The following is a 21,223-nucleotide window of genomic DNA, read 5'->3' as shown; positions in this document are numbered from 1 at the left end:
AAAGCTACTCGAGAGCTATCTGTGCTAGCCGTCCCTAATTTAACAGTGTAAGACTAGAGGGAAGGCAGCTAGTCATCACCACCCACCGCCAACTTTTGGGCTACTCTTTTACCAACGAATAGTGGGATTGACCGTCACATTATACACCCCCACGGCTGGGAGGGCGAGCATGTTTAGCGCGACGCGGGCGCGAACCCGCGACCCTCGGATTACGAGTCGCACGCCTTACGCGCTAGCCCATGCCAGGCCTACTTTCGAAGTTCTACTCAAATATGTGTTTGAGTCTAACAACGCAAAATGCATATTTTTTCTTTATGTTCATTGGCCTTAAGATTTTGGCCAGCAGTGTAGCTTATAAATAACTAGTTACAAAAAAATTAATTATGTCTACCTTTTAACAGTAATTTAACAACCTAAAACACTTTCAGTGTTTTAAATATGTAAGATCTTGTTTGTCTAAACTCAACCAAGTTTTAATTATGAAAACGCAGGCTTTATAACATTTCGTTTTTATGGTGTGTGTTTTTTAATATTCAATTCGGATTTTCTGTATTTTCAACCTTTTTTGGTCTTTAAATATCATTGGCGTATGACACTTTGTACCTACTCGACTATCTACGTTTTCTGACCTGTGACAAATGTCAGTTTTTTGTAAATAGGCTTTTTATTTGATTTAAAAACAGTATCGATTAAAGAGCATAAAATTATTAATCAGAGTATGAGTTTCCAATGTAAACTGCATTGAAAACGTAGTTCAAAATAGCACACCTTTCTGAAATGCACCTTGTTATTTACATTATTATAATTTACCATCTATGCTTCATATTAATGGCATTTTGGGAAGCCCCTCCACAGTTTACCTCAACCTCCCCCAACGAAAATGGGCTCGGCATGGCCAAGCGTGTTAAGGCGTGCGACTCGTAATCTGAGGGTCGCGGGTTCGCATCCCCGTCACACCAAGCATGCTCGCCCTTTCAGCCGTGGGGGCGTTATAATATGACGGTCAGTCTCACTATTCGTTGGTAAAAGAGTAGCTCAAGAGTTGGCGGTGGATGGTGATGACTAGCTGCCTTCCCTCTAGTCTTACACTACTAAATTAGGGACGGCTAGCACAGATACCCCTCGAGTAGCTTTGTGCGAAATTCAAACAAACAAACAAACCCAACGAAAATATCCTGGCGCTGCCACTACTTACAATTTTGTATCCCTTGAATCCCAAAATATGTAATTAATAAAAGTTTGTTTCGTTAACTTTCAACCAGTAACGCTCCTTTTTAATTCATATTTTCTCATCAATTTTTCTTGTTAAAAATGTAGGTATTTTACACACTTCTTGAATATGACAGTTATATCACTCTATATAAGCATTTGTATAACCTAGCAGCTATTTTTTACGATTATGAAAAAGTTAATAAATATGTCACATTCTATGAAAATAATAGCTATGTTAACCCTCTTAGAAAGAGAAAGTTTATTACTATCAGTTCTATCATTTTCGTTGAATAAGTGATTAGAAATCAGCTATGTAATGTTATACCAACAAGTATACAATCAATTATGAGCTCTGTTATGCTTTATTCAGAAGTATAACAAGATTGACCACACCGTATTCTCCCAACAAGTGAAGAAGTATCATTTTGTTGTTACTACAGTTTACGATATTCTTAGAATTTTCTCTGTGACTTCTAAAATTTCTAAGGAGGCCATTTAACTCTGTGTGTGTGTTTGATCCTTGGCTATATTGAAAGTTATTTAGAGAAAGATGATTACGTTATATCAAAACAATTTAATTTCTCTCCAGGTCATTATAGTCTCTGAAGCCACGTTTGGTCGTACCTGACGACCATGAAACTTAGCAGTAGCATTGCAGCGTAGTTTCCATTTCAAAAGAATCAGAATCTGTTATTAAGCTGTGATGTCCAAAGAACATCATTTGTCCCTGAATGCTTTCCATAATACATCTAGTATGTTTTCTTAAGATATATTTCAGCAATCTGATACTGAAGAAATCCATAGGTGATGTATCTGGCAAGTTGACCAGTACATCTTCGTATAAGATATAACAAAATATTTTGTTAGCTTAAAGATGACCTAAGAAGGTCAAAACGTTGTTTTGTACTTTATTTTAATTAAAGTTTTAATGCCGATACCAGCCGTCGTGAGTAAACAAAATACATCTAATTCTACAGCTGATTAAGCTATGTTATGGTTGAATGGGTGGTATAACTAGAAGCCTTATTTTCTTAAACCTGTGCTATGTTGTCTCATTTCAAGATGGAGATCCTCTTTAATTATGCTGCTTACTGTTACCTGAGACACGTGGACTGTTTTTGCCAATGATCTTTGTATTGTGGATTTTCATCTGTTTTAAGACATCATACTTTGTTATTCACGGCTGAAGAAAGACATGCAGCAGGTCTATTTTTGGACTTACTACTATATATATATATCGATGCTTGTTTTAGTTTTTAGTTAAATATATACAAATATTTAGAAATACATGTATCTTGCACTTTTAAATGTGTTTTGCAAAATTTCCGCCTATTAACTAAGTTTGTAAAAGATTCTCGAACGTAATAACCAACAATGTATATATTTAAATACCAGTATTGTTGCCGTAGCTGAAATTTCTAGAATTTCGCCTGACGATTTCAAAACGTAGACATCGCAACACGTGGAGAGACATTTTGTAGTGTTGGGTTGCCACAGTTGGTATACTATAAACCTTGTTATTAAAGCTTATTAATCGAAAAACCAGATATTTGTGAAGGAACCTTTATATATTTTGTACAATACAAACCATTTAACTTCATCGGATTAACTTCAGACGTTAGCATTTCTATGAAGACATTGTATATCTTCGGCTGTGAAAAAGTTACCTGTGAAGAGCTAGACAGCTCCATCATAGTGAGCTGTACTCACATCAACTCAAAATCAATTCGCTTGTCGTGAACTTTCGATAAAATATCAAGAAAGTTCCGAATCGTATAGAAGAATCGGAATTGATTGTAAACCTTTCGTATATAAATCATTATTTGAATAATTATTTGTAACAGCTGTTATTGTATGCGTGTGTATATTTTCTTATAGCAAAACCACATTGGTCTATCTGCTGAGTCCATCGACGGAAATCGAACCCCTGATTTTAGCGTTGTAAGTCCGTAGCCTTACCGCTGTACCAGTGGGGGACCCGTTATTGTGTTATTGTTTGTATATTAAAAGATATTTGTATAAAGAAAAGTGTGTGTATCTGTCTTATTGGCAAATGTTATAAAGTTGATATATCTCTATGATTAATTAACTTCTAACTTATATTACAATTTAACTCAGCTTCAGGTTATTTGAAATCGTAATACGTAAAATAATAAATTGAAAGCTTCTCTGAGATAAGTTATAATACAGCTCGAGATCTGAAAGAGAGACAGAATTCATTCTAAATTAAAATCCAAATCTTAATTCAATTTATATTAATGAGTGCCATCAAGATTTTCTATAATCAGCCTTCCTCAAATAACTAGAAAGATATAACATAAGTAAAATGCTCGAAATTGCCTAAGTTTTAGAACTACGTGTTAAAAAATCGCTAAGAAAAATGAAATAAAAAAGCGTATTATTTAAAAAATAGTTGTTGATGATTTGTTGTTTGAGGAAGTTATAATGTCTCTACTAGCGAATCAGAGTTGAGTGATAAAAATAAGTCAGTAATTCAGCAAAAACGCAAACAAATCAAGCTTGAACAAGCCCATATCAAAACCGAGAAAGAGTGAACTTCTACAGAAACTGAAAGAGAAAGCAAACGCCTCGAGGCCGAACAAACTTGAATCAAAGTTGAGAAAGAAATTAACCTGAAAGAAATGGAAATTAGACTTCATTTCGATCGGCTAAGGCAAAATGACAACTCTGAACTGAATTGATATATTAAAATACCCCATTTAATGAAAATAAAGTTGATAAATTTTTCCAACGTTTTGAGAAGGTTGCCCAAACCATGGAATGGCCTACTAAAAATGGTCATTATTATTACAAAGTGTTTTAACTGGTAAAGTACAATAAGCTTGTACCACTCTCTCTTTCTTTCACAAAAATGGTGTGCTTATGAGAAAATGGATACTACCAAATGCACCAGCTTCAGAGGACGGGGCTGTGGTTTATCAAATTGTTGTATCAAAAGCTTGTTTTGTTTGTTTGTTTGTTTGTTTTGAAATTCGCACAAAGCTACTCGAGGGCTATCTGTGCTAGCCGTCCCTAATTTAGTAGTGTAAGGCTAGAGGGAAGGCAGCTAGTCATCACCACCCACCGCCAACTCTTGGGCTACTCTTTTACCAACGAAAAGTGGGATTAACCGTCACATTATAATGCCCCCACGGCTGGGAGGGCGAGCATGTTTAGCGCGACTCGGATGCGAACCCGCGACCCTCAGATTCCGAGCGCATGCCTTATCGCGCTCGGCCATGCCAGGCCTTGTATCAAAAGCATATCATTTGGAAATATTGAAGATTACCCATGAACTTCCCACGAGAGGACATATAAGTGTGAACAACACATATGATAAAATTATGAGACATTTCTTTTGGCCAAAAATTGAGCAAGGTGTTTCCTGGTTTTGTAAAATTTGTTTTACTTGTAAATTTGTTGTAAAATATAACCAGAAAATTTTCGTTACTCCTTTGAAACCTAACTTAACTCTTGAAGAACGTTTTAGTGGTGTGATTATTGATTGTGTTAAACCAACAAGATAGTATTTGTGTTTAGGTATTTTCACGTGCTATCTAATTTTATTATACAAGGTTATTTGTATTAACTGTGTTATACGCTGTCATGATTTTTGAAATTGTATAATTCTTTGACAATGTATTGTTTTTAATAAATTGTTATCAATGTATATGTGTGTGTGTGATTAATATTTTAATTAAAAATAGTCTAATGCCAATTTTTAATTCTTTAAGTAGGGAGGTGTAATAGATAGACCATTATACGTTTATTTTAAGACCTACGCTTGTTTTAGTCCAGTTTTCTTTTTGCCTATGACGTATTTGTTGGTTGTGTATTACGCGAGTCCCACCTGTTCTCGAAATTTGTAGAAGATTCTCAATGTAAGAACCAACAAAATTTCTTTACGAAAATATGCTTGAAAATTGTTGAAAGTTGTAAAGTCTCACGTCATTCGCACGAAAAGCAGCTAGCGAGAGACAGAAGAAGATTATTAATGAGTCACCTACAGTCAATGTGCTATAGATCTAGGAAGCTATAATTGTGATTAGTGCCTATTAATCGGAAACTACAGAATTGTACCAGGAACATTTATATATTTCGAACATTACAAATCGTTCAACTTGAGTTAATAAACTTTAGAATTAGTATTTCAATGAGGACGTTAAATATCTTCGTCGGAAAAGTCAGCTTATAAGCGGCGTTACGCCAACCGAACCAGCTAGCTTAAGCAAAGTGTATCAATATCAACTTAGAATTAATTTGGTCGTCGTGGGCCTGGATCGTCGATAAAATATTCAGTTCTAGACTAGATATAACAATCAGTATTGGTTCTAAGTTTGTAAAACTCTTGCATATAAACTAATATTTGCAATAACTGTTATTATAAATTGTATTATTATTTGTATATTACAATATATTTGCATTAAGAAAGAAAATTGTGTATATCAATCTTGTTGACAAACATCATAAATTTGATACATATTAACATTTAATTACTTTGTTAATTAGAATTAAAATTTTTGAAATTTTATTTGAAATCGTAATACGTAATACAATAAATCGGAGACTCGTTTGAAATAAATTATAATGTATATATATATATATATGCATCAATATAATTATGTTTTTAAATGCATATATACGCATTGTCAAATTCTCTTTTAGCTTATAAAAGGCTACCATTGATTCCTACAAATCTTCAGAGTATCTTCTGAAGTTCTTTTTTGAATAACTTCAGCTGCGAACAATTTACCTGTGATCAACGAAGAGCTAGCTAGCTCTTCGTTAAGTGAGGTGTACCTATATCATCTCATAATTAATTTCCTCATCGTAAACCGTCGACAAAAAAATCCAGGTTCATACCAGATAGAAGACTCAATATTGTTTGTAAAAATTTTATATATGAATCATTATTTGTAATAACCATTATTATATATGGTATTATTGTTTGTATATTAAAATATATTCATATTAAGAAAAAAATCTTTCTGTCAATTTTGTTGGCAAATATAAATTTGATGCATCACGACATTTAATTAGCTTCTAAATTCAAATTAAAGTATAACTCGCTTTCAGGCTATTTGAAATCATAATACGTAGCGTAATAAATTGGAGGCTTCTCCGAGGTAATTTGTAATACGTAATATAATAAAATGGAGGCTTGTCCGGGATGAATTATAATACGCAATAGTAATACTCGCGCACCTAATGAGTAATAGGCTACATGAGGTATTATTCAGCACTGTCAAATATATAATACTAAAAATAAGTCCTTGTATCGTATTGTAATTCTGATACATTCACTTTTGATCACGTTGTTAAAACAGAATTATATATGAAACATAGATAGAATTGATAGAATTTATTGTATGGTTTATAACTATTACATGTAAATTCTTGATTTGAATGGGATGTGTTTTAGAGTATTGTAACAAATACAAAAATACTGATGCTTTGGATGTTGTAACAGTTCCCATTATATTTGTGGTTTGGATAGTGTTCTCTGTAACGTGTTATAATAGCTACATGTATGTTTTTGGTTTCAATGGAACTTACTTTAAGGTGTTGTAACAGCTATAAACATACTGAGGGTTTGGATTGAGTTGGTTGTATGGTGTTATTACAACTCTACTTATATTTTTGGTTACGATGGAACGTGTTTTGAAATATTGTAAAAATTTTAAATGTATTGGTATTTAGATGAATTTTTTTTGCCAAGTGACAGAATATCAGGATATCTTCTTAGTTAGGATAAAGTTAAGTGTAATATAATAACAATGACGCATGTTAAGATGGAGCGAAGGTTTATTGTAGCGTGTTTCAACAATGACGGCTTGAGAGGGACCTTAACGCAGCCTTTTATAACTAGTTTGTTATTCGCACAAAGCCACACAGACGTTATTTGTGCCAAACTTCCCTAATTTCGAAATGATAAGCCAGAGGAAAATCAGTTAGTCGGAAACATCCATCGCTAAATCTTGAACTAGTTTATAGAATACTGAAATATAGCTGTCACTCTTATAACACATCTGTTTGTTTTTGAATTTCGCACAAAGCTACTCGAGGCCTATCTGTGCTAGCCGTCCCTAATTTAGCAGTGTAAGACTAGAGGGAAGGCAGCTAGTCATCACCACCCACCGCCAACTCTTGGGCTACTCTTTTACCAACGAATAGTGGGATTGACCGTCACATTATAACGCCCTCACGGCTGAAAGGGCGAGCATGTTTGGCACAACAGAGGATATAACACATCTACGAACCCAAATACAGAACGTTATGTTCGCTATGTTTGCGGCAACGGGTCGCGAACCAAAGATTCTCAGATTCACAGTCCCGAACACTAATAACTTGTATACATCAGGTCCACACGAGTTATGGCAGTGACTTCTATTGAGAGGAATCTCGTAATATGCTATAACAATGACGTCTATTGAGAGGTAACTTGTAATATGTTATAACAATTATGTCTATTGAGATAAGCTATTGTAACATTTATAACAATGACGTCTATTGAGAGGGAACTTGTAATATGTTATAACAATTATGTCTATTAAGATAAGCTATTATAACATTTAAAACAATGACGTCTATTGAGATGGAATTTGTAATATGTTATAACAATTACGTCAATTGAGATAAGCTATTATAACATTTATAACAATGACGTTAAGTGAAAGAGAAAAGAAGTTTACTGCAAATTTTCGCAATATTAATAAATATTGAACCTACCTGTCCGCCGACTGTAACTCTAGTACGTCTACCACATACCACATGCTGCTATGATACTACATCCAAATGACCACTCTCTACTTACATGAATTTAGGCCAAGGAAAGTATCACATTAAATAATAAAATTACAAACAACTGTTAACCTCTTATACCCTTAATAATTCATTCATTTATTTATAAATTATCAAATCTTAATACTAGCTTTCATTTGGATCATGTATCATTACAGTTGGTATACTTATGTTTTCTGACAGGGATGACGTTTATAAAGTATATATGTGTGCGTGTGTGTGCACACTCATGCTTTTCCTATTCAAAATATGTTAACTATTGTCTGGTAGAATCTTTTACACTGGTTATTTCAGAAGAGCAAGATAATCAGTTACTTCATGACGAGGAAAAAGTGTATGATATTGAGGTCATGCATAAACACGCGCATGCATGTGGACTTAACTTTAACATGGATTCAAAGTATTTGCTAAAAACAAATATAAAATACTCTAGTCTATACGCAATTCCAACATGTAATGAAAACCAGTAATGGAAACGTTAAATACTGTCTTGGATCACCCTCCCCTAGTGGCACGGAGGCATGTCTACGGACTTACAACGCCAGGGACTGGGTTTCGATACCCTGGATTGCAGAACACAAATGGCCCAGTGTGTAGCTTTGTACTTAATTTCAAAGAAACAAACAAACAATTATAACCTTTGGAAAAGTCAACTTTTAGAAAAACTAAACGCTATGTGTTCATAAAGATAATAAAAGGATTTAAATTACTTGATATTAAAAAAAAAACAGTCGTGTAAACAATAAAACAATAAATGTGTATGGATTGAAATTACTTGATATTAAGAAAACTAGTCGGGTAAATAATAAATTTGTTTGTTAGGAATGAAATTGCCAGGCTTGTAAACATTAAATGTGTATGTTAGGACTAAAATTGCCACTCGTGTAGACGATAAATGTTATCTGCTCATAAATATAGTAAAAGGACTGAAAGTATGTGGTAATCTGATAACTTCTGGATAATTTGAAATACAACATATATTGTTGACAGATGTATGTGAAACGGAGCAACATAACAGATATTCGTAAGAGAATTAACTACTGATTATGGTACAAACAGGAAAACATAGACACTTCACGGTTAAAGTTTTCTACAAACATAGATGCAAAAATAATGTAATATTGAAAGATTTTAGTTAACTTTCGTAGACACATGTTGAAAACTACACCTGACAAAAAAAAGGTGAAGTATTTACGATTTATTGATTTAATAGTAAATGATACGGCATGTATAGTTTCATATATATGTTGATTCGAATGCAGTTATACTTTTCTTATTTAGTCTTATTACCTGGAGTTTTTCCTTTACCATTTTATTAGCACTAGTTTGATAAAATGATCCGATTATAGAAGGAGGATAATTGCTCTCACGAATCTTTGCTCCTAAGTGTAATTCTATAGAAGAGTAGGTAGTTAACAGAATTTTGCTACCTCTATCTTACCTCCACCGAACGATATCCGTTGTTTTTAACCAACAGAAGTCGAGCACAAAAGGTTGTTAGGAGTGTAAACCATAGAGTTCCTGATTTACATCCAGTTGACAGTTAAACAAGATTCACACTTTGGAACGTAGGTACACTGTAAAAGTGACAGTCAAATATTACTTTTTCTTGCAGAGAGCAGTGGCCCAAGAGTTGGCGATGGATGATGCTGACTAGTTTTTTTCTACTAGTTCCAAATTAGGGACCACTATTAGCCGATTGCCCTTTAGCGTGAATGAAACAAACAAACAACCTAGGTATTGGTGAGAGGTGATACAATTCAATGTGTTAACTTTCAGCTATTTATGGGGTTATTAATACAAATTAGCCAGCACATATTTTAGCATGAAATTAAAAAGTTGTAATATTACTTGAAAGGGCAATGAAATTAATTCATTTTCAAGCTGTGTTTAAATCATACACACCACATCCTGTATTAAGTATCCGTAGTAATTTGTTTGTATCGAACAGTACCATAGTCACCTAAAACATTCATATGTAACTCTCGGTTTGTCTAGTCTTAACGTGGGTCAGCGAAACCTTTATGGAGTTGAATCGCAAGAATTGGGAACTTGAGTATTCTCGGTGGACAGAAACCAAATATTTCTTTATATAGTTTTGCGTTAAACCAAACGAACTGTCTAAATTATATCAGACAAACACCTAAACTTTGTTTATTGAGAGTTACAATAGGTATTCCTTGCGCTTTAGGATGTGTTGTTTTAAACATCTTACTCATTTCGTTTGTTTTACCGGTTTCAAACCATTGTGTTATAACTACCCTTATGGTGCTCTCGTCCATATATAGCTGATCTACTTGTAATGCCCGTAGTAAAGGAAACAAACAACTTAGACAAATTTATATCTCTATTTACTTTCACATACAGGATTTCTTGTCTCTATTTTTCTCATGTAGCAACATTTTATAAAACGTGCAGCTTTTTGTAAGAGTAACAAAGCATTACTTTCTCTCTCTCTCTTTCAGACCCGGCATGGCCAGGTGGGTTAAGGCGTTCGACTCGTAATTTGAGGGTTCGAATCCTCGTCGCACCAAACATGCTCGCTCTTTCAGCCGTAGGGGCATTATAATGTGACGGTCAATCCCACTATGCGTTGATAAAAGAGTAGCCCAAGAGTTGGCGGTGGGTGGTGATGACTAGTTGCCTTTTCTCTAGCCTTACACTCCCAGATTAGGGACGGCTAGCACAAATAGCTCTCGAGTAGCTTTGCGCGAAATTCAAACAAACTCTCTCTTCTTTTTTTTTTTTTTGCAGTGAGTACGTTTCTTTGTAATTAAGCACAAAACTACACAATGAACTATTTGTGCTTTGCCCACCACGGGTATCGAAAACCAGTTTCTAGTCCTAAGAGTTACCGCTGTGCCACTGAGGGGCTGTAGTGAGTAATAAGAAATAATGATAATAAGTTCGTTGTTGTTGTTGTTTTCTAGAGCAAAAAGAAAGAAAAAATGATCCGTCAATGGTGCAAAATATTTATATTTTATTACGAAAAACAAAATGTACAATGATGTTATTGAAATTAAGATTTATAAGACCACAGAAATGTACATGAAATTATATTGAAAACTGTTTAATTTTTCACTTATACACAAATTACTTCACACACACACTTATATTTTTATCAATAAATATGCATACGAATATAGGATTTAATGCATACAATGCAAACATAGTCTGATTTAATTGTCTACATATGTAATCCATGTAATTTATAGTATTATAATTATTTTCTTACTTATATAATATATATACATCACATTATGCATTGTAAATTGCATACCACAACAAAATATTCTTGCTTCTGTGTGATTTAATAAATTACCAGTTGTCGTGTCAGTTCCAAAGACACATCTTTTGTTCTCAAGCAGAACTCCACTGAAAGTAACTCATTTCTAAGGACACTACATTTTTTATGGTGTTGGAAAATGTTATTTAATGCTCTGCGAAGCACTCAAACTTGTATAAGAGATTTTAATTAGATACTAGTGCTCGCAAAGTCAGGTTAAACTTATCTACTCTTTTGCGACATCTTGCTCAGCCTTCAATGCTAAAAAAACACAAAACCAAAAAAGGACACAGTCAAGCACTTTTCCTTTAAAATATTTTTATAATAACAAAAAGAATTTATGATACACTGAGAACGATTTACATATCATAATACAACGGCGTATGTGTCGCTGCAAAATGCTACCCGCCGCGCCATCAGTGACTTGTTTGGAACTGACATGGCCCAAGGCAATTCTTAATTCAGTGGCGTAGCCAGCTTTTTCACTCGGGGGAGGGAAGGGGAAAACTTTTTTAAGAGGGGGCAGCAATTTAAAAAACTAAAATTGATTTAAATTATTAGTAAAATGGATATTAAAACAAATCAAGTAAATTTAATAGTGTTTATAGAATTTTTTTTTAATTAAATGATACAAAACAAGTTTATTATACATAAAAGCTAAAAAATAATATGTGATCAATATGCCCAAATTTCTTCAGGGGGTCGGGTCCACTTGGAACACCCTTGGCTACCACTCTGACCTAACTATTCAAAAGTAGAACATCCCTCACAGGAGAAGTTATTCTCAGATATAATGTTTTTTTTTTTTTTGCTTTTTTATTTGTGTTAAAAGGCAAGAAATATTGAAAAACTTGAACATTCACTAAATTTTTGACTAGTATATTAACTGACCTGATGTAGGCCTCATGGGGATTGAAACGACGTCTACAACACTCCAGGGATACTTGAATATTACCTTCTCTCGAAGCCCTGCATGGCCAGGTGGTTAGGACGCTCGACCCGTAATCGAATACCCGTCACACCAAACATACTCGCCCTTTCCGCCATGGGGCATTATAACGTGATGGTCAATATCACTGTTCGTTGGTAAAAAGAGTAGCCCAAGAATTGGCAGTAAGTGGTGATGACTAGTGTCCTTTCCTCTAACCTTACACTGCTAAATTATATATAAATAGCCCTCGAGTAGCTTTCCGCGAAATTCAAAACAAACCAAATCTTCTCTTGGAGTTTGCTAAGTGATACAATAATATAGATAAATGTTTTTAGAAAACAATGGAAAATATTTGGACAATTCTTATGATATAATTTTTACGACATGTATATAAAGAGATAGATTGTTTGACAAACAGTATCCACAATATTTAACTTTACTTTGAAACATTATATTGGTATTTTGAAGTTTACTCTATGTAATAGAAATGTCTCTTCAGAAATGGGGGCAAGCTGATTTGAATGTCTCTACAGATATGTTGGTTAGCTTATTTGAATAAGTTAATTGTTGTTCCGGTACTGTGATCTAGTAGCTGTGGTCCCACAACTGTGATTCCGAGGATTCGTGATTCATGACTGGTTGCAATAAAACGCTCTATGCACTCTGGGTCCGTGGGTACACTATAAAAGTGACGGCTATATCCAACTGTTTGATAAGGTAGTCTAGCTTTCCTGTAATTTAGTTTGTCTGTTCAAAATTACAGACGGCCGTACACAAATAGCTTTTTACAACTTTGAGCGAACATTTTATACAAACCAACAAACTTTACTACTACTATCCTTTACAGTACTGAAAAACAAAGAAACAAACAAAAAACGCAGAATACTTTTACATTATTTCTCTACCTCATTACAAAATGCGGAACAAAAATATTCTCCAATATGTAAGAATGTATAGGTCACCTCAAAGTCAATATTTCAGGTTTGTCCTTTAACTTCCATACACTGTTATACAGGTGCACAAGTCTCATGTTTTATCGGTCTTCCACATCTAAAACAGAGAGCATACATCTCTCCTTCGCACATAATCACGTGTGTTACAGTGCTGGGAATAAGCAAGTTGTTTTCATATTACATCCAATTATCTGGTGTCCTTGGTCAAGTTTTAATAATGCAAAGTTCCATAGTCAGCGTTATCCAACGGTGAGTATATTGTTTGAGTGTGATTTCGAAGATGGTTTATCCTTCTGTTTTTATTTTTTGACTGCAGAAATTTAAAATACAGACATTTTGTATGTCTTTTCTATCCCAATGTTAATTAGCCAGAAATACCTCTGTCAAGTAAAAGAATAGTCTGTTGGATGATGTGCCAAACTAATGCGAGATGTCCAATACAACATTCAGAAGAAGAAGAAAATATACTTCATTATCTACACACATTGTATGGATAGGCATTTTGTTGACTCGATTATATTAACAAATGCATGGTCAAATTATTTGACTTATGTAACTTTGTACAGAACTTATGTAACTGGTGTAGAAAAAAAATAAACGAGATCAAATTATATGTAAGGTTCTTAGGTAACGTAAGACTTAAACTATCAATCAGAAAATGACAATATTTTGAAGATTTTAATCAATAAACGAGGAATACGATGATTTACTGAGTTAGGTCAATCATTTTGTACAAGTGTTTTTACATAACGTTGAGTTAACTTGTTGAAATGTCGGGTTGTTGTTCTTTTTATTCGTTAAATTCCTCAGAACATTATACCATTTTTTATTTCCAGTTTGACGATGATTAAGCTGTGAGATAATGATAAAATCATAAAGACTTCCGAAAAATGCTTAGCTGTAGCAAAAAGAAAAGAGTTATTGATAGAAGTTTTGAATTTAAGAACAAGGTTATTATAGCCTTGTAAAAAACTGGCGAGAAGCCACTTAGTCTTTAGAGTATGGAAGTGCAGTTTTGGTCACTATTATCACAAACTTACTGTAACCATGCATTTTGGAAAGAGTTCATTGATGGATTATTAAAATAATCTTTGTTGAACAGCTGAACTGTGAAGGAGAGGCTTAAAATTTTCGATTAGTTGTCTTTGTAGCACCGAATAATTAAGAAGGGGTAAATTCAGGGGCTCAAAATTCTTAGGGGTTTAGAAAATCTCCTTATGGTATATTTGTTTGAATGTTAGAATGAAAAAATTACAAATATAACCTTGAAAGTTAGGGTTAATAAATTTAAGCTTTAAAAGCCTAGATGAAAACTTGTTCTTTGACAGATTTTTTCTTAGCGTTATAAGTTTGTGAAATAGTTTGATTAATGATGGGATATCTGCAAAAGGTTAGATTTTTTCTTTTTATTGGAAAGTAAAATTAACAAGAAGAACAATATATAAATAGGAGAAAAAGAGTGACGTTTCGATTTTTTATATGAATGAATGTTATTGTATAGGTAGAGTGTGTGTGTTTTCTTATAGCAAAGCCACATCGGGCTATCTGCTGTGTTCACAGAGAGAAACTGAACCCCTGATTTTAGCGTTGTAAATCTGCAAACTTACTGCTGGCCCAGCGAGACACTGTATAAGTAGATTGTTTGTTTGTTTTTGAATTTCGCGCAAAGCTACTCGAGGGCTATCTGTCCTAGCCGTCCTTAATTTTGCAGTGTAAGACTAATGGGAAGGCAGCTAGTCATCACCACCCACCGCCAACTCTTGTGCTACTCTTTTATCAACGAATAGTGGGATTGACCGTCACATTATAACGCCCCCACGGCTGAAAAGGCGAACATGTTTAGTGAGACAGGGATGAGAGCCCGCGACCCTCAGATTACGAGTCGCACTCCTTAACCCACCTGGCCATGCCGGTATAAGTAGAATAGCCTTCTATCACTTCGCCTTTTGTTATGTTTCTAAAAAAAGTGAACACATAACTACGGTACATTATAAATTATTTCCTAAAATATGCATATATCAATTAATTTGTCACAGAATATGATCATGAGATAAACAAATTAAGAAATAAGTTAATATTTCATTTAGTATGCACAGTGAATGCAAATGTTCCAAAACGGAAGTATTTTGACAACAGATTAGACAATTACACAGAGAAGACATTTTGCTTTTGAAAAAGCAAACAAAAATGATTTGCACATTGCGACATAATTAGTACTTATGTATTTGATTCAAGGAGATTTCATGACCTTTCATTTGAATCAAACTGGACTATTGGTTTCTGGTTTATGGCTTTCACTTGAAGATATTGGACCATGTTCATCATCTAGAGTTTTGGGTCTGCACTGGAGCCTTCCACACTTTTACGGTCCAGAAGTTGTACGCCGAGTCCTATGAACTTTTTCGTTATCTCTGCCATTTGCATCTTTCTTTACACTGTACTACCAAGCTTCGACCATTACCATAACATCCAATCTGTGGTTGGGTCAACCTTTCTCGGTGGGTTACGATTCTTCGGAATAGACGGTTTACAATTCCTCATTTTTGATCTTCATATCTAAGTACAACTGGCTGAATTGAGTGTGTCATTGGATGACGTTGCTGATTCCAATGACCAGCCCGTCTCACCATTGCTCATTACCATTCTCATCTGTGACCTTTCTTGAGTAATCTGAAAAAGACAGATATTCCAGATTGGAAGTATTGTCTTTTCTTTGCTAACCATCTTTCGAACCATTATTTTGTTCCAGTTTTTCGGATATTTCTAAATCAAGTGACTCCGTGGGCTTTGCTTTGGTTTATTGTGGCTCAGTGGTTGCTCGTAGGATTTCCTCTGTAGTTTCTGTGTTCACAGCCAAGCTGTATATCACTTCCCTTGCCCTGGATCACATAGAAGCTACGCAGTACACTGATTGTGCTACTTATACTGACCCTTCTAGCCCTGATATCGTTTAACGTTAGTTCTCATCCTATTCTCATCCATATTTAAAAACAACTGGCCCATTTTTCTATATCTTCCGTTTATATTCAGTTTTTCTGGATACGTGCTGTCTATGTTGGTGTTTGAGGAAACGAACTTGCTGAGACTGCTGCTAAGACCGCTACTCTGGCGCTGTCACACACTTGCCTGTTTCATTTATGGACTATGGACCTGTCATCAGGGCCAGTTGGCAGTTGATTTGGGGAGAGAAGCTTCATAACGCGTTTCACCAGTTTAAACCAACTGTTATGTTTTGGTCGACTAGTTTCCATAAGAATAAGAAGGAGAGAGTTATCTTATGTGGGCTACGTATTCGTTACAGTTTTTAACACATCATATTCTTTTATATGGGACTGATCCACCAATATGTGGCTTTTATGACATTCAAGTCAGTATTCCACACATTTTACTTTCGTGTCGTCGTTACGAATGTGAGCGACAGCTCCATTTTATATATTTTTTTCTCGGTGTTTACCCTTGACATCGACTTGTCTCATTGGCAGTGGTGAAACTGTCTAGTTTGAATGTGTTTTTAGCTTTTCACGGGCCATAGAATTGTTTACATCTTTTTACGTTTTTTTTGTCTGGTTTTTGGACACTGTTTAACTTTTAATTTCTTTCTATTTACCTTTTATATAAATTTTACTTTTAATTTCATGTTTATATAAATCCGTGAGCATTCGGCAGTATTGCAAATGTTTTCTAAGAAAGTGAGAACACTTGTACAAAAGAACGTTAAGGCAATCCTAAGCAAGCAACTAAAAAGCAATCCACTCATCCAAATAGCTGCTCAAATCTCCTGATACTATCAACAAAAGAACAAACAATGATTCAAAGTTCATAAAGATTCAGAAGTTAGACGTTTCCAAGCGTCCAACTACACCTCAAAATCAACAGTTGGCATAAAATAAATAGCCAAAAAAAACTGGAATAACGGCAATCCCATTCTCCCTCGTGGTCAAGCTCCCTCTAGCAGTTAGTTTGCTTCAGTCTTCTTACAAGCGATCTTGGAAACTAATATACATGAAAAGTTGAGTCTGTGGAAAGTTTGACAAGATATGTGGTCTAAGAATGTTCTTGTTGTCCTTTGAAGAAGATTGTCACTTAGGTGTTTTTGGACATTGGTATTTATTGTAACCATCAAACTAAGCACGAACAACAACGAAGAAAAGCAGTATAAATAACATACGCATTTTTGGAACGTTGTTTTTACAGTACTACTGACCTTCAGAATTGCTTGCTTTGTCACGATATCCCTGTTCTTGAACTTTAGTAAATTATATTACCGGCATTCAAGAATAAAAACCAAATGTTGGAGGTTATTTTCTTGTATATTTTTAACATGATATCAATTTTAAGTCGTAACGAAACCTGTAGCACTTAAGACTTTCTTTTAACTCGTACTGAGACACATGCATTAGTTTCAAGAGAATAAGAGCATTTTAGGCTATAAAATCATTTTCAGGGTTGTCAGTGACCAAGGCTTTTTACTCTGGAAAGCATTACGAGAAACATTAACCATAAGCAGACAATATAAATCTGATGAGTTAGAATTTGACACATATATGTTCGAAGCATAGGCACATACATTTAACTGTGAGGATATGGTTTGTATTTCGAATAAACATGAAGGACAGGACTCATTTAAAATACAGTGACTTTCGATACTAGATAGTTTGCTTAACTACTAATTAAAACGCAATTTCAATGTTATTTCAAGCTATTAGTACTTTTTTGAGACACACAGAGTAAGCTAACCAACTACCCGTAAAACTAATTAAAATAAAAAGCAATATTGTTATCAAACATATTCAGTCATTTTACAAACGTTTATTAATGTATTATATACAATACACACACGAGCTATACAAAAAAGTGTCATTTACAACCAAGGCAGTATTTATTTTAGTGTTTTAGTTGAACGAAAAGCGTTTGGCAATGAGCAACTGATAGCATACGGATGAACGTGTTGTTTTAGAAATGTTTAAAATAAATATGGAAAAGTGTAAAGAGTAACTGCTCAGTGCAATAGAACAAAATGTGTTAACACTCACCTGAAATACTCCCAGAAATACTCCTTATAAGGGTTACGAAAATAAATAAAGTTGTTGTGTAAAGATAAACACGTAAATACATTGAGGTATATAACATCATTTCTTTACTAGCTGTTTAATCAAAATCTGGATCAATATAAGAAAATTGCCGTTGTTAATTTTTTAAAGAAAATTCCAAACTCTGCACTCAGGGTACATTAGATATCAAACCTCGAGCCACTAAACCTAACACTAACTGTGCTAAACATGAACACGATTAAACATATCGTTTAACGTTACTCTAAATGAAGTATCATCGTAACGTCTACAAGTGTGTAGTATGAATATAATAGGCTCACCTACAAAGCACTCAGTATGCTCGAGGCCGTTCATTATTCTTCATTACTCAATGCAAAATCATGGAGATATGTACAAAATTACATACACATAATTCTGTCACAAATATCAATGCATGTTAATACTTTACCATGAAAGACATACCATTTGTGCCTAATGAATATTGCAAATTTCCAGAATAGAGTAGTTTTATTATAGTTTGGACCTATTTTGCTTGTAGCTTTTGGTTTTAAAATCTTTTTGTTTTACTTAATTAAAATATTTTTCATATAAAACAAATTACATTTATGTAAAAATAAAATGTATAATCCATTGTTTCTAAAGTTAAACAAATTCATAGCATTCTGAATATAGATTTTTGAAATGTAGCTGAATAAAATAGAAATAAACATTAGTTTTTAAAAAAAACCATTGGAAGTACTAGACCTCAAAGTGTTTTATATCATAATTATAGGAGATATTTTGTACAGCTAAGAAAACTCTAGAATGAGTATTTAGAGTAAAAATTATTTAGAAGATTAGTTTGATATTATGATATGAACTGTAGTTTAATAGACCTTCACTTTATTTAAGGTTTTTAGGCACTTCTTGTGCAATTCAATTTTCAGCTAATACTGTTCTACTTCATGAATGCTTACTGCAGTTTTTAACGTGACACTTATCTTCTACCTTAGAAGATCAGACAGCTTCAGTAAGTTATTTTCAGTTTTAGTAGTTTATAATTATTTTAAATTGTTGGAAGGTTTTGTTGGTTTTTGAATTTCGCACAAAGCTATACGAGGGCTATCTGCGCTAGCTGTCCCTAATTCAGCAGTGTAAGACTAGAGGGAAGGCAGCTAGTCATCACCACCCACCGCCAACTCTTGGGCTACTATTTTACCAACGAATAGTGGGATTGATCGTAACATTATAACGCCCCCACGACTGAAAGAGCGAGCATGATTGGCACGACGGGGATGCAAACTCGCGACCCTCAAATTACGAGTTGCACGCCTTAACACGCTTGGCCATGCCGGGCCAAATTGCTGGAATACTCCATTTTATGAGTTTTATGTTCAGTAAGGAACCTATTGAACTTAATAAGTAAATCAAATACAAAATAAAAGCAACTTTTACAGTGTTCTTATTTTAATAATTATAACATTAGTAGCTTATCATCATCATCAGGTTAGAGTTGAATGTAACTCTTACTTGACGATGTCCACATTGAAATAACTTGGCTTTCGCATTGTAATAATTAGAAAGCACTGTGAACCATCCTATAAGTAATGTATGAATATATTTCAATTAAGATATATTCAGTTAGATTTTTTGCAAAGCTTTTGCGTATTTTAGTGACATTTAGGTGGTGCTTTTGTGAATAGGATTTAAAATTAAAAAGGTCTATAAAACAACTTCGCACTCCAAAGTTAATCCATGTTCCAATAACTCGGCTATAATGTTACCTAAAGTAACATTATCATGAAGACTGACCAATGACGTACGTAGTTTGGAATTACAGATGACCAGACCCTTTTTTTTATTATTTTTATGTAAAAGTAGCAGAGCTTGATTTGTTTTGAATTTCGCGCAAAGCTACACGAGGGTTAGCCGTCCCTAAATTAGCAGTGTGAGACTAAAGGGAAGGCAGTCATCACCACCCACCGCCAACTCTTGGGCTATACTTTTACCAACGAATATTGGGATTCCCCTCAATGTGTAACGCTTCCACGACTGAAAGGGCGAACATATTTGGTGCGATGGGTGTTCGAACCCGTGACCCTCGGATTACAAGTCGAGTGTCTTAATCACCTGACCAGCAGAGTTTGAACAGAAACATTACTGTTGTTCTTTGTCTCAACGAAACAAAATAAACAAACAAACAAGAAAAATGTCTTGGCTCCAGTAGCTGGAAATTTTTCTACAACATGTTAGGCAGTAATAGCCGGTAAGTTCATAAATTAAGACTTATCAGATTTTATATCTTCACACACATTGTGCTGCGTTTTCTTTTGCTTCGTAACAAACTAATACTGTGCTTTCTTGTGTTCTCCGAAGGAGATTTGTTAAGACTTGTTATTTCTTTGAATAATTTAGTTTGCTTATTGTTTATAACGTATCCTGTTGTGCTTTCTGTTATTATGGTATCAGCCTTGCATGGCCAAGTGGTTAAGGTTGAGCAATTTGAGGCCGCGGGTTAGAATTCCTGTGTACCAAACATGTGCGCCTTTCAAGCCGGTGGGGCGTTATAATGTAATGATAAATTCCCATTATTCATTGGTAAAAGTGTAGTCGAAGAGTTGGCGGTGGATGGCAATGAATAGGTCCCCTCCCTCTAGTCTTCCACTATTAAATTAGGAACGGCTAGAGTAGATAGCCCTAGTGTAGCTTTTCGCGAAATTTCAAACAAACCAGTTATGGTTCCTTTAACTTATTTGTTTGTCGCCATTTTCATCTTACGATAATATACGCGCATTAATACTCCAAATCTTCTTTCTAGGAGTTTTGTAATAGTAGAAAAAACAATTCGAGTAATCTTTGATGTCTAATTTGGGTTACAAATGACGAATGATGTTATTTAAACTTTTACGTTGAAAATATACCCATATGAAATGTACGCTTCGAATATGTGTACATGCCACAAATAAGTCAAAGTTTCCGTTCTCATCTAACGATAAGAGAGCTCATGCGT

The 21,223-nt window shown here is 34.3% G+C and overlaps 1 protein-coding gene and 1 long non-coding RNA gene across 2 annotated transcripts in view; one reads left to right on the top strand and one right to left on the bottom strand.

Annotated features, from left to right (window-relative positions):
- Positions 1 to 21,223, bottom strand: part of LOC143256782 (uncharacterized) — a 50,021-nt gene that overhangs the window by 18,001 nt on the left and 10,797 nt on the right. The gene's annotated exons all lie outside the window — the stretch shown is intronic.
- On the top strand, positions 13,294 to 13,796 carry LOC143252962 (uncharacterized). Its single transcript, XR_013029281.1, has 2 exons — positions 13,294 to 13,432; positions 13,552 to 13,796. It is a non-coding gene; the product is annotated as an uncharacterized LOC143252962 (long non-coding RNA).

This window comes from Tachypleus tridentatus, chromosome 1 (assembly GCF_004210375.1).
Source record: "Tachypleus tridentatus isolate NWPU-2018 chromosome 1, ASM421037v1, whole genome shotgun sequence".
Classification (NCBI taxonomy): Eukaryota; Metazoa; Arthropoda; class Merostomata; order Xiphosura; family Limulidae; genus Tachypleus; species Tachypleus tridentatus.
The sequence above is the reverse complement of the archived record's forward strand: the minus strand, read 5'-3'. Positions and strand labels throughout refer to the sequence as shown.